The sequence below is a fragment of the Halyomorpha halys genome, unplaced genomic scaffold (genome assembly GCF_000696795.3).
Source record: "Halyomorpha halys isolate HHAL.00 unplaced genomic scaffold, Hhal_1.1 Scaffold263.1, whole genome shotgun sequence".
Lineage (NCBI taxonomy): Eukaryota > Metazoa > Arthropoda > Insecta > Hemiptera > Pentatomidae > Halyomorpha > Halyomorpha halys.
In genome coordinates this window covers 828539-837144 of record NW_027105032.1, presented here as the reverse complement: position 1 = coordinate 837144, position 8606 = coordinate 828539, and the positions used below count along the sequence as shown (strand labels likewise).

At 25.3% G+C, this 8606-nt stretch overlaps 1 protein-coding gene across 21 annotated transcripts in view; it reads right to left on the bottom strand.

Annotated features, from left to right (window-relative positions):
- Positions 1-8606, bottom strand: part of Ufd4 (ubiquitin fusion-degradation 4-like) — a 117154-nt gene that overhangs the window by 58496 nt on the left and 50052 nt on the right. For 3 of the 21 annotated variants that reach the window (XM_067048016.1, XM_067048027.1, XM_067048029.1), the window contains one exon: positions 4123-4219. The exons of the other annotated variants lie outside the window; for them this stretch is intronic. The gene's annotated coding sequence lies outside the window, so the exon portion shown is untranslated. The remainder of the gene's footprint in view (positions 1-4122; positions 4220-8606) is intronic. 21 annotated transcript variants of the gene reach the window in all.

Genomic DNA, 8606 nt, shown 5'->3' with positions numbered 1-8606 from the left:
TAAAAAAGTTGTTTCTAAAACCTTTAATTCATAAAAAAAAATTAGTTATCATGTTTTACTACCGATGGCATCATTAATTACTTTTTTTTTACGTGTCTTGACAAAGTTCATGCATCCAAGTCAGACGGAATTCACGTTTACCTTCAGTCTCAATCAATATAAGGTATTATTTATTCCAAATGCATACTTTTTTCTTTCTTTCTTTTTTTTTTTTTTTTTTTTTTTAAGGCATATCCCCCCCTTTGGTATAGGATTGTGTTCCCCGCACAATTATTTCCTCACATGGCAACGACTCTTACATCGACCTTGATTTGAACTGCTTCCGTTAATTCTGGTATTCGTAATTTGGCAGCGCGCAGAGCAAACCTTCCAATCCTTTTTTTCCTCTTTTTTTTAATATTTAAAAGTGTTCTTAAATAAAAAAAATAAGGATCAGAGTCCTTTTTTTTTTCTTTTTTTTTATTGTATTTTTAAGATACCAAATTAAACAATAACTCGACCATCATCTTTTTTGAAACCCAGGTACGTTCTAAACAAATTAAATATGAAAATAGGTAACTATAAATGAGACGTCCAATCGTTAAACATAATAAACTGACAAAATAGAAACTTTAACACGGTGATAAATTTTGTTAATTACAATGTTCTACGTTCAAATAGTAGTAACTTACCATAACTTAATATCAACATAAATCTCTTTAAAAAAATAAATTCCCCTGAAGATTCTTTCGAAAATTTATGAAAAAGCCCCCGGTGCTAAAAATTTCAATTAATAAAATAAAAATTCAGTTACCATGTAATATTCCCAAATGTATATGCTTTAGTCCAAAACACTTTTAAACATGTAAGTTGCAACTTAATGATTGAGGGAGGGAAAGGCAAAATTCTTTTTCTAAACGATTTTGGAAACCTGACCACTATAAATAGATAATAAGGGATTTTGAGTAATCTTTACCACAATATTCGCAACTTGAAAGTACTCAAATCTCAAATTTTACAACTTCACGAGTTTTTAAATTATTTTATTGAAAGGGACAATATCCCATCCATTATTGCGTCACAACTGTCCCTTTCAAAACGGAATATTTGCCCATGTAACAGATCTTAATGTTATATGACTGGTGTACATATGTATATAAGTTAAAATACTTAAAAGAATTTTTTTAATTCAAAATATATTTTAAAGTGATTTAAAATTGTTTATTAAAAACTTTTGCATAAATTCTTCCTCTTTCAATATTTGATTATGCTGAAAATTTTAAATCAAGAAGTAAAACAATGGAGTATTATCTTTGAAGGTTTATGAAAAAAAACTACAAAAATTAAAATAAATGTATTTTTTTAAAATTTTATAAAAAAAAAATTGAGTCTTGATGATGACACAATTGGGCATTTTGACAGGTTATTGATTAACTTTTACTTCAGCGACTTGAAGTTTTTAGATTCATCCAAGAAATAAAGAATACAGATAAAGTATAATTATTTATTATTATTATTGTTATTATTATTATTAATACAAGAAATGATGCAATATTTTTTAGCAGAATTAGATCTCGAGTAGGACAGACTGTTAGGAGCCACTGCTCCTACAGACGACCAAGGTCAAACCTTTATTATGTTACAAAGCCTTGGCCACGCATTCAGATGGTTATATATAAGTACTTCTACCCGCCAATCCTCACTTTAAGCAATGCAAAATTCACTTTTTAAAAAAATATATAATACAATTAAAACTTTAAATCAAACAACTGGGGTGGAAATAATAATAATCAATACAATATGAAAAAATAAACACGCAATAGTCAAATCCTTCATTGTGAAGAAATAAAATAACTCCAAAATAAAAATTTTTTTTTTTCACAATTATTATATATTTAAACCTTCATAATTTAAAGGACATTACAAGTATTGGTTTAGTTTCCACTTAAATAATTAATTGCAATTATTCATTTTAAAATTCAATTTTCCGGACCAGCTTTTATTTTTAAAAAAATTTAAAATCAACTATAGTTTATGAAGTTACAAAAACATGATTTTAACTTTTAAGGGCAAAAATATCCCAAAAAATGCTACGAGTGCGCTATTGCAGCCACAATGTCATCTACTACCCTACATGGTATGTCAAATGTAAATATTGACTTTCATCATTATTACAAGCTACGGCTTGACTAAAACTTTTCACTTAATTTAATATATTTATAAAAATAATTTCCCATCATTGGTTTTCCCCAAAATTTCCCTACTTAAAATCTTAAAGTAGAAAGAAATTGGTAAATTTCTTAGATTTTTATTTTTAACGGGAAAAATTTCACGAGAAAATGGATTCAATCAGTGCTGATTCATCAGAGAACAAATATGCGGATGATAAAAACATAAACACTTGAAATGAGAAAAAAAACTTAGACTGATGCAATCTTTAATTATTGAAGCAAATATATTTTTTTAAGGCTTTGAGAAGAACTATTATTCCAAACTATTTTTATAATCTGTAAAAATTATAATTATTTATGATTTAAATTATTATGTTATAATATGTGTAGTGTAATTATACGTTTTATAATTCTGTAGTTACAGCATAAAACTAGTTAGGGATAACTATTATATTTAATGCTACACCTTATAGATAACTCTACTTAAAAATAAATTTACTTTTCAAATTAGTATACGTACGTTATACTTGCAATTAATAGAATTATTTATATAATATTGTTTTGATGGATAAATTAATTCAGCTAAGATATACTCAGTCAATTAATTCATTATTTACCATCCATCATTTATTATTTAAGTTATAATTATAACTTCATTATTTACCAAACCAATTTAGGGTACTTAAAAGAGCATTTCTAAGAAAAGGTGGACGTCCTCACAAAAAGAAGATAATGAAGACAGAAATACGTTTATAAAAAAAAAATATATTTGGAGAAAGGGTCTCTAAAATGAGTAAATTAAATTAATAAAATAATCTATAACCATAATTCATCTAATACACACATTTTAACCGATAAGTGATTTAAAAAAATGAAAATTTAAATTTCAGTTCATAAAAAAAAAAAATAAATACAAAAAAATACGCCAAAAATGTTACAAGAACCAAAAAGTAACTAAATTTTTAATTTTTATTTGCTGTTAATTAATCTGAAAAATATTTATTGTCTAATAAATTAACATAATTCATAATTTCCAATAAAGAATACTAAATAATATATTTATAATAACTGAAATATGCACTAGCGGTGCATAGTGCCTATAATATAAAATCTCAAAATACGTAAGACGTATAAATAAGAATATATTGCCCCATTAAGAATAATGGTTAAAAGCCACTGCAGTTATACATCAAAGGAGAACAACAAAAGAAGAAATTAATTGTAAACAACGCGTTTAGTAATGTGCGTTCTTGACTACGCGGTGTCCTAAAAATTATTTTCGTATTTAGAACCACATTCTTCAGTAGCCAATAAATAAATACAAAAATAAGTATATATTTATTGAAATGTGTTAAAATAAAAAATAAAAAAATAGACTCTCTATTATATTTAAATTAATTTTACAAAAAGTCTATTTTTTTCTTCTAATGTCAGTTTGATTAAGAGACTCTTAATGATAAATTAAAACAACTATAAATAATTATTATATACATTATAGTACCAATATTGATTTTTTTTTTAATTTGCAAATAAAATAATTTCTGATTATTAAAAGAATAATATGTAATTTAATTGTTTTCGAACAAAATATTTTTACCAAGTGAAAATATAGTACCAAAGCTTTTAATTTAATGAATAACTAGAAGTTTAAAATTGAAATTAGCTGATTGAAAAATTTATATTTTATTAAAAATTATTCATTTGTACAATTTTTTCTTTTAATCACTTTTGTGTTTATTTTAAATGTTATTATTTTTTTAAATTTAGCTTTATTAAATAAAACAGCTTATCCATATAGAATATTATAATATATATATTATTAACTAAGAATTTGAGTAAATACTGTTTGTTTTTTATTTTTCTATTTTTTTCCATTTTTAGCAATAATTTTAAGGTAAACTCAAATATAGGTGTACATATACATACATATGTATGTACTTAATAACAATTATTTAAACATAATAATACATACCTTATACAACAAAATAAAAAGGTTGAGGTCTTCCGATTTTTACCGTTAAGGCCACGGGCTTATTTACCTTCAACTATTACATATTTCTGCAACTCACCTGGAAAATAAAAATAAAAATATTTTATTACTTTTATAAAACTTGAACTCTTAATCTTCAAAAGTAATTAAGCTAAGGCATTTTAAAATTAAGTAATAACGAATTATAGGAATGAAATGAATACATTTTTTTTTTTTTAAATAAAATTATATTTCAATATAATAAAAATAATAAATAAATAAAACAAAAGCCATTTATGATACAATAGATAATTAAAGTTATATTTTGGGGGAAAAACAATAATAAATATATAAAAATTTATTTTAATTAAATCGCATCCAAGGCAATTTTTTTTGTAATAAAAAATTAATTATTTAATTTTCAATTATTTTGTCCCTTCAATTAATCCAACATATTAATTTAAATATTTTAGTAAAACTGATGAGTCAATAAAATGAACTTAGTAATGATGAATAAAGCAAATGAAATCTTTAAAAAATCATATATATAGATATATTGTACCATATTTTTGAATATTTATATTGATATTGGTTTATGTTTAAAAAAAATGGGAAAATTATTGTTAAGTTAGAGATATATATTTTTAAAAAAAGTGTTTAAATTTTTTCTTAGTTCTTTTTACTTCACATATTTTGATTTTTATTTCAATAACTTTTTCTTTGTTATCATTCTTCATTTTTTGCCCAATCAATTTCGTATATACCTCTGAATATAATTTTCTTCCTTAATTCAATAATTTTTTTTTCTTTTAACAAATATGAGATGAAAATGCCAAATAAAATAAAATCTAACATAGTCTGGCATATGGGTAATATTTAATTTAAAAAAAAAACTCAATAAATACTCCTATGGATACAAGAATATTATTAATAAATGCATATAAGGAAATAAAATTAATAAATATAAAAATAAAAGAAATTGTTCCAATATATGATTATAATTAGTTTTTTTTTTATCTAATAATATAAATAATATAATTCTCGAGCATGACACGGTTCTGGAGTTTTATATGTTATGTGCATCGATTATGGGACACATTATATCCCATAATAGATGTCTCTTCCATATATCTTTCAGAATGTATACGAAGGAGAAGTGAGGGAGGTAGCTAGGTATATATACACAGCACACAAACATACATCCATTACAGACCGACCGTGAGGGGCCCGCGATTTCAGTTGGATCTGGTCCAAAACAACCAAAACATTTGATTTCCGTCCGATAAATCTAAAATTGTTTGTTTCGTCGCGGCCTTCAAGATATACCCCTGACATTCACAGTTCGATCGGAACAACGTGATTGTGTACCCGATACGACAGAAATACACGAGGCATTGAATCGGTATAGGTATTAAAAATTAATTTAATACATATTAATAAATAGGGGAGAGTATGGAACATGAGAGGTTTGGGGTATTTGAGCTAACTTAATGAAAAAAAAAAATTATTGATATTTACAACTAACAGTATTTGTGATGTAAATTATAGTACAATGGTATAATACACGTTCTTAGATATTTATTCATAGGTAGAACTTCAATAAGATTTTTAAATTAGAAGGTATCGAGGCCATTTTATTTTCTGTTATATAGGAATTATTATCATCTGAAGAGAAAGCAAAGTTAGGAACCAATGGGTTTGGGTAGTTAGAGAATTTAGCATGAAAGGATTAGTATCTGGTTCTGGCCAGATCAGCTAAATATTAGAACATAAGATCCTAAATAAATCATTTGATTTATGATCATATAAAAGCATTGAGGATTTGATAAGAAATGAAATCAAAGGTTTAGTGGAACCCCAAAGCTCAACTCTTTTGTAACTTATCGGAAACTAGGACATAGTACAAGAGCCCAAGAGGAGAAAAAAGGCTGCTATTTTACCCCCAATGTTTATAACTTGAAGGAAAACAACATATTGCTGGTCAAAATTGATGAGTCAGCCAAGTATAGATAGAGGTGATAAAAAATGGTGAATGTTTCAAAATGTTAAAAAAAATTAATTTTTCATTCGGAGCTCAATATTTTATATAGATGCTATTTATTTTATATCTACAAAAAAAACCTTCGAAGGCAGGTATGCAGGGCTTCGTCAGAGCTAAATGAAAAAGCAAGATACAAACATTATAGAATTGACAGAACATCAAAATAAAAAAAACATTTCAAAACAATTGTTATGTTTATAAAGTATATAAAAAAATAAATAATATTAATAATATAAGGAAGTATACATGTAGGTGGACTGGAAATAAGTTACTAATAAATACAACCAGGTGTGAAAAAGTTTTAAATACAGATCTAAACTAATAAATTGTAGAAGAATACTCGTTGTTGGTTAACAATAAATAGTTTTATTTTAATATTTAAATACCTTTTTTGACTATCTTCCTACAAAGAATATATTTCTACAGTAGTTTTATTTCTATTTTAAAAATATTCTCAATAACTTGCATTAGGATGAATCTTAATAAGTTAACGCTTACAATTTTTAATTCACTGAAAACATCAAAATTTTATACCCCACGATAAAATATAAATTATTAAAATCCCCTATCAAAAAATTGGTAGAACAGGAAGAAAGATGTATAAGCAGGTTAAACGCAATTATAAAAAGCAATTGTGCACTTGTGCCACATTGGCACATATAAACAAAATAGAAGTAGAATGAAAGGGATAAAAATAAATTCAAAAACAAGCGGCCAAATACCGGTAAGCAATCCAAAACAATTCCAACTTCAACGAAAAATACTAACGTGATATAAAACAGAAATGTGGAATCACAGAGTCATTGGACATATCTGCAGAAAATGGTGGAATGGAGGTCAGATAAGTTAACTAAGAGATATTTACTCAAGAGTATTGTGGTATGCCAATATAAGAGATAAACGATAACGTGCACGAGCAATCTCTTTATTTTCTCATATCGAATTATAAATATAGAAAGTAAGCATTTATCAAGGTACAGTCAAAGCTGTGTGAAAAGTGAAAAACCGATAAGTCGAAAAATTCGATTAATCGAAGTCGACCCGGTATCCTCAGGTATTTATAGAACATTGCACAAAAGAGAAGAAAAAATAACAACTAAAAACAAAACAAAAACCTACTTGATGTAAGTTTCAAATATACAAAGATAATAAAATAGTACTAATTAAAATATAGCTAATAAAAATACAATCTATAAAAATATCTCAAGGCAGAAATTAAGAAGCAATAAAAATATAATAAAACAAAAAGTATCGATAAATTACAAATAATGAATATATTTTGAAATTGACAAAAATAGAAAAAAAAAAATGTTAATAAATAAATATATATTATATTGGCGCGGGCAAAGGAAATCGAATAGTAATTAAACTTTATACTACTATATTACAATAAATAAATAGTCATATTACTATTTGAGTTCTCTCAATAAAAAAAAAAATACAACACATTTAAGAAAATACTAAAATAATTAACTAGTAGTTAATTACTAAGGAATCAAATAAATTAAAAAAAAAAAAACTTCGAAACAAACACAAAAGTGAATCAATGAGGCTGTGTAGCTGAATAATTTAAGGAAAATCTTAAAAAATACAAAAACATCATTAACTTTTTTTTTATGCCCTGGCTTCGAAAAAAGTAAGTAACTTTATAAATTACTGCCATATATTCGTATATTTAAAGTACAGAGTAACTGTATTACAATTTAAATTAATTTATATCTAAGTAAATGCTGATTTTTTCATCACGACATGACAGTTACGATCGAACGAACCCTATGTCGAATTGAGGTCGGGAAAATTACTCAATGTTTCAATGAATCTCATTTTTTTTTTTTTTTTTTTTTTTTTAAATAAACCTAAGTGTGTTTTATAGATTTACTTATTATAATACTGGCTAAACGCGTACACTATCTTAACAATACTAAGTAAGAACGTAATTGTTTACATTGTGAGTAAGTTAATTTCTCAAAATTTTGAACTGAGTCAATGAAGGAAGCAAGTTTACACTTTTCGGTCTTAATAACAGAAATCTCGAAATAAAATTTCCACTAAAATTAATAGCTCAAAAAATTTATCATGTGGAAAATTCGATAAATCAAAGTAAAATTAACTTTTCAATTTAGACTTTTCGACGAGTTTCGACCATCAAGCGATAGGTAGTAGTTATTTCGCCTATCATCTTTTTGTAATTTTTTTATTTATTCATTTATCTCTGTTATAGTCAATAGACATACGCAGGGGTTAGGCCTCGTATATAAGTAAAATAACACAAAATGAGATAGAAGATAAGAAAACTAAAAAAATAAAATAAAGGAAGATGAAAAATGAAAAATGTTAAACTTTTTTATGTTTTTTAACTGATTGATAGATTTATTTATTGATAGATATTACAATCTGCCACACAGTTGTGGGCAATAGGTAATAGTGATAAATGATCTCATAAATA